The following is a 9,105-nucleotide window of genomic DNA, read 5'->3' as shown; positions in this document are numbered from 1 at the left end:
TCTCCTTCTAAAGCACCTAGGTTTTGAACTAGACTTCTGTGTCAGCATGGGCTATAGTATTCCTTAAACCTTAGTGATTTTTCACTCCTAGGACCAGGAAAGTATAAGTAAGTATTTTTAAAGAGCAGAGTAATTCATAAAGCAGCTTAATGTTTTTCTTCTTTTTAACTCCAAACTCCCTCAGGGGCCTCGTTCTTTCCTAACATTGAATGAAAATGTGGGAAGTTTCCATAGTTTTTCTAGTTTCCCCATATAGTACATTAAAAAAAAAAAAAAAAAAAGCTCAGGGCACAGGCAGTCCCAAGAACAGTGATTAAAATGTGAACTCCAGGGATAATAAAAATTCCTTATTTAATTCTGAATCCACACATCTCCCTTCCTTCAAGTGGGGACCAGCGGTGGTGGGAGATGGGATGTTTATTCTCTTTCTCTCACCCACATGTGTTGTCTTTCTCCTCATCTGTTTCTTCTCACTTGGCAGCCCTTGGCTCCAGCAAGGTCAGAAGGAGGGCATGGAGGCATGGTAGGTGGTAGAAAACATTTCTGTTGGCTGATATATTTTTGAACTGGCATGGTGCCCTTTCTGGGCTTGATAGTTGTCCACAGCTGATGCCCTCTCATGGGCTGCATTCAGATGTTTATAGAAAACACCACTGCCCCCCAAAGTGCCACTTCTTAGGAGAAGATAAGGAATCTCTTTGGATTGGCCACTTATGCTAAAGCTGTCATTTTGGGCAGAAACTCAAATTACCCCAGGATAGACCTTGCTAAATGGTTCATATTTAGGATCTTGGCATATGTTGTTTTGCTGTTGGCCTTTGGGACTTCCTCCCATATCAGTACCCTGTTGCATTAGAATGGGGAAAATGAGGGCAGGAATATAGCACAGAGGTTAAAAGCAAAGGCTTTGTGATTCAAGTCCTGGTTCCTTAATTAAATAGCTATGTGAGCTACTGACTTAACCTCTTGGAGCCTCAGTGTATTTGTCTGTAAAGTGGAGTGATAATACCTAATTTAGAGGTTTATTATGAAGATGGGATGATTAAAAGATCTAGCACATCTACACTCAGCCAACATGTGATTTTACATCTCACCTATGACTTCTCAGAGATGATGTCCTGGATTTGCTTTGTGCTATGAGAAGAAGCAGGTGGTTCAATACCAGACTTACCTTTACATACTCTGGAACAGTTATGAAACTAGTTTTTAAGAACATGCCAGCTAATTATTTAAGAAGAGCTCCTCATATGAGGGCAGTGTTTGCAGTATCTAAACTGTCTTTATATAATTTTTCATGTCATCTTCAAGATACTCCTGTAAGCAGGCCAAAAAAATAAAGATCTTATTTTCCTTTCTTTGCAGATGAGGCATTTGGGGTTGTAGCAGGGACAGAGATCATAGATGACAGTGCTGGACTCAGAACCTAGGTCTTTGGACTTCCCAATGTTCCTCAGGCTGCGCTGACTCTCCTTTTCTGTCCTAACGTTGTTTGTCAAATGGGCCCTGCAGTAGGTGGCACGGATGTTATTCCCTGTGGTGGCCGTTTGGTGGGAGGCCTTAGAAAAGAGAAAAGTTTTCTTGCAAGGTTTTCATCTGCACAGGTGGCCTCCCAAGTGAGTGGGCAGGAATGCCTCTGGTGAGGTACAGGCCTGCTCTGTCCCATTAGGGAGCTGGTCTCTCCTTTCCTTCAGACGGCACCAGTTTCTTTAAAAATCACCCTGTTGACATGCCATTAACAGAGCAGAACATGTTGACATCCAGCTGTTGCTTTCATTACCAATTTGTTTTAATTGGTCTCACACTGTTTTCCCCTCACTTTTTTGTACTGTGTTGGTTTAACTCTGTCTGCAGCCAGCCTGGCTTGAGCTGTAAACCTTTTATGAGAGGAACTTGCTGATGTGTGGAAAGTCACAGGCAGCTGGCTGGTCCTGGCCGACAAGTCTGGAACATTCCAGTCCAGACCTTTACCATTCAGTGATTTTGTTTGCTCTTTCAACATCTCCTTTTTAAAAACTATAATCCCTAAAAATGTACAGAAGGAATACTTCTCTGGGCAGATCTCTAACAAAATCTCTTCTTAGTGCACAAATAACAACATATTGTTAAACTGAATATCAGGATGGTGTTTGTGATGAAGGATGTTTGGCAGTTCTTGCTGTTGGAAAAACATTTGAGTGATCATGAGTAGGACATTTTGCTCTAGTCAGTGTAATGAATTAACAACTGATCAGTGGCCCAGTGCAAACAATGCCCTTGGAGGAGGACAGAAGTCCAGATGGTGGGCCATGATCCAGAAGTTTGGGCGTCAGTCTAGAATGCAAGGTGACTGCAAGGTGGTGAAGAGGGAGATGGTAACCAGTGCATAAAAGGCTATCTTTGGTTGTACCTGCCACTGGGAACTGCTTATTTGGTGTAGTGAGTAGTTGAGATAACAGTTTGCTTTATCCACAAAGAATCATAAGGTAGAACTTACTCGTTTCCCACAGCTCAGCTTTGATTCTCAGTTATACTCAACCTGAGCTTTCATACAGGGAAGAAAGAAAATGCACATGCATGTACATGCACACACACACACACATACAGCAAAACCAGGAGGGCAAGGTTCCATTAGGAACCAATAATTTACTTGTGTGTCTAACCAATATTTATTGAGTACCATCTTTCAAGTACTGTTCTATTTGCAGCTAGCAGAATAAAACCTACTTTCTCTGGAGGATTTATTTAAAATATCAAAAATTCCTGCAATAGAAGATAAATAGATTCTATTCTGTTAGGTGCAGATTTGCTGTCTATTATACTTATGTTCACTAAATAAATGTCCCATTCCAAATGGACAAAAGCGGAGTCCTTTCTTTAAAATTTTTGTCTTAAAAATTATGTGATTAGGCTATTTGATATATATGATACAAAAATATTGGATCATTATTGAAGACACAGAATTTACTTACTTATTCAGCATGGACTCCCAGCCATCTTTTTTTAGGGAGTTGTAGAGACACTGTTTAATTCTTTCAGCAATGTGTATGGAGTACCGTCAGCTGGAGAAGCTCACTTCATCCTTGGTCTCCAGAGTTTTATTGAGGGTTGATCATGTAGGCATGGGACATTCCTGGGCTAAAATTAGTTACTTAGTTTCTAGGCTCCATCAAAATGATACTATATGACCCAAGGTCCCAGTCATAAACCACCTTGTTAGCATAGACTATCTGGCCTGACCCAAGGCCCTAGGTGAACAAAGGTACTCTTATCAGGCAGGATATTCTAAGGGCTTAGGAAGTTAGTCAGAGGCCAAAACTTTCCTTTGGAATGTGCATGGTTTGAATACCCAAGAACTACTAAGTCATCTTTTTATTTCAGTCAGCATTCCGGAGAATGGACCTTACTCATTATGTCTTCTTATAGGGCACAAGAACAATTTTGTCAGTGAGAAGATGATTAGATTATTGGTCACTGGTTAGTTTGAGTTAAATGTCAACTGTTTAGAGAAGTTGTCAGGAAAGCCAGCTGCACTGCCCATGGAGCAGCTGAATTGAGAAAACCTTCATTGTATTCTAAAGGTCTAGATGAAAATATGAGGTAATGTTCAGCTGAAACTATCAAAATTGTTAACCCTCCTAAATTAGCCTGAAAACTTATCAGTACAATAAAAACCTTAGTTTCCCTATAGCACAGTGGATTGAGACTAGGTGATTATTCATAACTTTGCTCAGATGTCCCTGGGTAACAAGGATAGGTAAAACCAAAGCAGTGTGACATGTTTGAATGTTGCTGAGTTGACTATTAGGTGTAAGCAAAACCTTCCAAAGCTGTGATTGAATACTAGGATTAGTCCCTCAGTATGTTGGCTTTTTTTTTTTTTTTTTTTCCCAGCCAGGCTAAAGTTTTATAAATGTGACCTCAGTACTAAATAAAATTCAATAAAATTCATCCTAATCAAAGAGAACTTCTACTGATAATAAAATCCTGAGATGAATCTTTGGGCGTCATATTCCCTAAGGAGCTGAGCCACATTCAGTGTATACTGCTAAATATTTTTGAGGTTAAATTGTTCTGGAGCTCATTATCAATGGGTTTTCATCTGTTCTTTTTGAATCAATGATTTCCTTTGTTGGCTTCAGACTGTCTTTGTATTCTCTTGACACTCCTCTAACAAAAGCTGCCTGATTTAGCAATGCTGTTTGCTGGAAAAATCCAACATCAGGTGAGTCATTCCATCCATTAACTACCTCTGTTCTTCATGTCTGCTCTCTCCAGTGGGGTTTCCCTCATTCAGTGTTGGGCTTGCTTTCCACTTGAAAAGTAAAGGTTCATCTCAGCAGTTTCTAGGTCTTTCTCTCTTTGTACCCAGTTCTTTCTCTTGTTCTTCCCACAAATATCCTTATCCAATCTCTCATTTAGGACTTTGAAATCATCGAGGTGAAAAGCAAGAATAATGAATTTCAGAATGAAAACCATAGGTCTATTACCACTAAATTCCTTGCCAAAGATTTTCCAAACCACTTAGGCGTAACAATTGCTCATTTTTATTACTTAGTTGTGCTATTCTACTTTTTCAATAACTTTGCATCAGGTATATACATGTGCCATATATTTTTATATCTTTTACTTTACTTTTATTATGTCAATTACTGAAAGGTCATTCAAATTTTCAGCTGAACCAACCTATCTGAAAGGCATGTAGTATTAGAAGTTTGTTTCAAATTGAAAGGTTTGTTCTTTTCCTTTTTAAATGGAAGGCAAAGGATTAACTATAGTAGCCAGTTGGGGTTTTCTTTAATTCTAGAAGTGGAGAACATATGTACATGGTAAACTTTGAGTAGTAAGAGAATCACACATTTGTAAGGTAAAAATAGTTAAGTTGCCAGACCAAGGTGCTATTTATAGTCTTTATTACTGAATGTGTCTGATGTTAATTATGTTAAATGTCAGATGGTAAATCCAGAGGACTGCTCTAAATTACGGATTTGATATATTTTTACTGGATAATCAAATATAAAAAAGCTGAGTTTCACCTATTTAACAAGCATAGATAAAATTTTTAGAAATATTCCAAATTGACTGGGTGGCTCCAGTCAACAGCATCTGGGAGATACCACAGGTGGATAAATGTGGACAAGCTCTAGAGGAAGGCAACAGATATTCAAATCTCGAGTCTTTCACTAGCCATCTCTGAGCTTTTTGGTTAATTGTTCAACTTCTTTATGACTGGTTTCTCTCATCAGTAAAATGAAGATGATAGTTATATTTATTTCAGAGAGTTCTTATGAAAATATCCATGTAGAGTATTTAATACATTGCTGAGACCCTACTAGTACTGAAAAATACAGTTATTTATCCTTGTAGGAAGAATCAGAATTATTTCTTAGCACAACTTTCACAATTGAATTAATTCGGGGCTATAGGCAAACATTTCATCAGCCAGTCATCACTTATTAAGGCAGACGCTCAGGGCAGTTTCTGCTTATCAAAAGTTATATAGCTAGCCAGTCTTTAAATATGGCTAATTCATCTAGTAACATCATCCCAAGTACTTTTTTTTAAGGACTTGATTAACACTTATACATGAATATGATGCAGAACTTGAGAACCTCAGTCCCTGGCTCAAACAATTTGGAGCTCTTTTCTGGAAATAATGCTGAAATATTGACTTATTTTTATAGGTGAAAGCATTGTTCTCCTTTGACAGTTAAAGTCCTTGTCTAGTATATCCAATGTCTGGGCTTCCTCAGAGAGTGTTTCTATGTATGTATGTATGTATGTATGTATGTACGTATCCATCCATCCATCCATCCATCCATCCATCCATCCTTTGAATGGGCCATACTTTTCTGTTTCTTTATATGCCTTGTGACTTTTCTTGGTGGAAAACTAGACAATTAAATATTATAATATGATAACTTTAGACATAAGATTTTTCTTCTTCCTTACTTGCTATTCCTTGATTGTTAAAGGTTGTGATCACCTATTTACTTTTCCAAACTACTTTTGCAAAAACTCTATCCTTGCTGTTCATGCTCACTGAGATCTCTCTTTCTTTAAAAGCTCTATTTAGCTAGTATTGTGACACAGATTTTCTTGAAATCCAAGAGCTCAAACAAACACCTATCTCAGTCTTTGCAGATCGGATCTGCACTGTGGCACTTCTTTAACACTTAGCTAGGCCATTTACAACTTTGTCCTAGCCTTCACTTCTTGCTTGCCCTGAACCTGAAGAACTGCTTAGGATCTCCGCAGATATTATATGAGCCTGTATTTGGCCCCAAGCATGAGCCTGGCTTCCTAAATTGCTGAATATATGTGGATGGTTTTGAAAGGGCAATTCCCCAAGGAATTGTCCTCAGGTTTTCCTCCCAGGGTTTAGGCTGTGTATTATATGTCTCAGCCATAGCCCTTTATCCCAGCTGGCTGTGGATTTTCCATTTATCTTACAAAGTTTTAAAAACTATTAGCTGTTCAGTTTATTCTGTACTACCAAAAATACATCCTTGAATTCCACAAAGAAAAAAGCAATCACAGTGGAGTTTCATAAAATTGCCATATTTTTATATTTTTTGAGGTTTTTAAAAAAGATTTTACTTATTTATTAATGAGAGACTCACAGAAAGAGACGGAGACATAGGCAGAGGGAAAAGCAGGGTCCCTGGGTGGAGAGCCTGATTCAGGACTAAGTCTCAGGACCCTGGCATCATGCCCTGAGCCGAAGGCAGATGCTCAACCACTGAGCCACCAGGCATCCCTATTTTTTGAATTTTTGCCTTTTCCCCACTGAGACTTATGCTCCTAGCTGGTTTGTTTCCCAACACTATTACATTTTTCATGTTTCAGAGTCTCTGACACCCTTGAGAGACTTTCCATCTAAGATCATTTCATGGATAAGGGCCTACCATGTTTTCCTAGATAGCCATGCCCAAAGGGCTATGATATTTCTGTGCCATGGTGGAAACCAGGAAATGGTGCCTTACTTCCTTCTTATACCCTGCCTTTGGGTAGGTGTTTTCTCTCCTATTTGTTTTATTTTTAATACCTACTTGTTATGTAAATTTGTCCATGTGATACACCTGCCTGTCTCTTTTGTCTTCATTTTTGTTTGCAAGCTACTTAAAGGTTTCTTTCTTTTCTTTTCTTTTCTTTTTTTTTTTTTTTTAAAGAGGCTTAGAGAAACTTGCTTTTGTTTCAAAACTGAAATTTCAAGAATACTTCATCAGCAAAGAACTGAGTCATCTTTAAGGTCAAGAGCAACAACAAAAATGCAGATAATAATCAGAGATTTTATTTAGCTCATACCACACAAATTCCTCCATAACTTTTATCATGTTGCAACACATTATGTTAGAAAGTGAATCCTGAAAGAGACTCCTTTAAAGGAGCCCTCTTTAATGGTTACATCTCACTCTCTTCCAGGTATGAGTTGTTTGATGAATCTGGTAATAACCACGCTACATATTTTTGTGGTACTTAACAGGCATTCAAGGGCCTTCACAGACATTATCTCATTCGAGCCTCACAACCAGCAGTGAGATAAGCCTTATTATCACCATCACCACTCTCCCATTTTCTGTGAATATCTTTTCAGTGGAGAAACCAATTTTCCTTCAATGAGCAAGTATACACTGTCAGAGATGCCTGGCCAGACCTTTTTATTCATTTTTTTCTTTTTTACTGTCACCCAGTCAACCTACCCTGACTTTATCAGCTGACTCTGCTCAGTGAGCATTCCTCTCCAGGGTGGTTCTTAACACTGACTACATATTAAAATTATTCAGAGTTCTTAAAAAAATCACTTTGTGTTTGGGTACCCCATTAGACCAGTCGCATCAGAATTGTAGGGCAAGATTTGGAAAGTGCCCAGGCAGTGGCTGGCCAGCTTGCCAGTCTCCCTTCCTTCCTTCCTTCCTTCCTTCCTTCCTTCCTTCCTTCCTTCCTTCCTTCCTTCCTTCCTTCCTTAATTTTTGGGTGATTTCAATAGGCATCAAGGTTTGAGAAGCACTACTATCAATGCTTACAACTTCAGAGATGGAGAGCAATTTGATTTCAGTTTTCTAAAAAATGAAACCTTCGTGTCTTAACCTTTATTATCTTCTGTGGCTTTTCTTTTAAGGTAAGAAATCTCACATTTCCGTTTTCTCAAATAACAATACATTTTGTTTATATACTGTTTTATAATTAAAACGGTTTCATATACATTATTGCTCAGTGAGATTCTCTTTTAGACATATGATTGGTATCCCATTTTAGAGGAATGGGAGGCCCGGGGAGGTGAGGTTTCTGGCTCAAGATTAAGTTTGAGTGTGGCTGTATGTATATAATGGGGACAAAGGGAAGAAAAGGGCAATCCAGTCTTTCTCAGGTGATGAACTTCCCCTTGGCGTTCACAGTGTGGTCATTGGTCCACAGGCCCTGCATTATCACCTGGAAGCTTGTTAAAAATGCAGAATCCCAGGCCCTAACCCAGATCCACTGAATCAGGGCTGAAGTTTAACAAGGTCTCCAGGTGATTCAGATTCTCATTAAGGTATGAAACTCTGCTTTCCACCATGCTCCCACTTGGAATTCTTTGTCCTTTGTGTTGTGGTGTCTTTGTATAAATATGTTGCACATATGGATGCTGTGAGGGATAATTTTTCGGAGTTCTTGTTGATAGTTTCCCTTTGGAGGTTTATTTTCCAGTCTTTTCGTTGTGACTTGAGGCATTTTTCCCCTGTAGCTCTCCTACTGCCCTGAAAATGAATCTCTGATCATTTTCTGCTGCTTTGAGTTTTGCAGGTACAAGAGCTGTGGAGGACTCTGAGAGGGTGGATGGTGCATTTTCACCGTCATAATTTTCCTCCTTTTTCTGAGCCAGAGGGTATAACCTATGAAAATGCCAATCAGACTCCTATTAAAATTTAGATTCTCAGTGGATCATGCTGAACTCTTGTTCCTTATTATCATTGCTCACAGTCCATAAGAGGACTTCAGGGATCTCATGTGGTAACATCTTTCCTAATAGGTATTCTCTCTACATACTTAAATTGAAAAGGTTCCTAGTGATATGCATTTCACTTTTACTAAGCTCTACATTTCTTCTGCTTCCCTAATGAGTTCCAAACCTGGAGAAGTCGAAGA

The sequence above is a fragment of the Vulpes vulpes genome, chromosome 8 (genome assembly GCF_048418805.1).
Source record: "Vulpes vulpes isolate BD-2025 chromosome 8, VulVul3, whole genome shotgun sequence".
Taxonomy (NCBI): Eukaryota; Metazoa; Chordata; class Mammalia; order Carnivora; family Canidae; genus Vulpes; species Vulpes vulpes.
The sequence above is the reverse complement of the archived record's forward strand: the minus strand, read 5'-3'. Positions refer to the sequence as shown.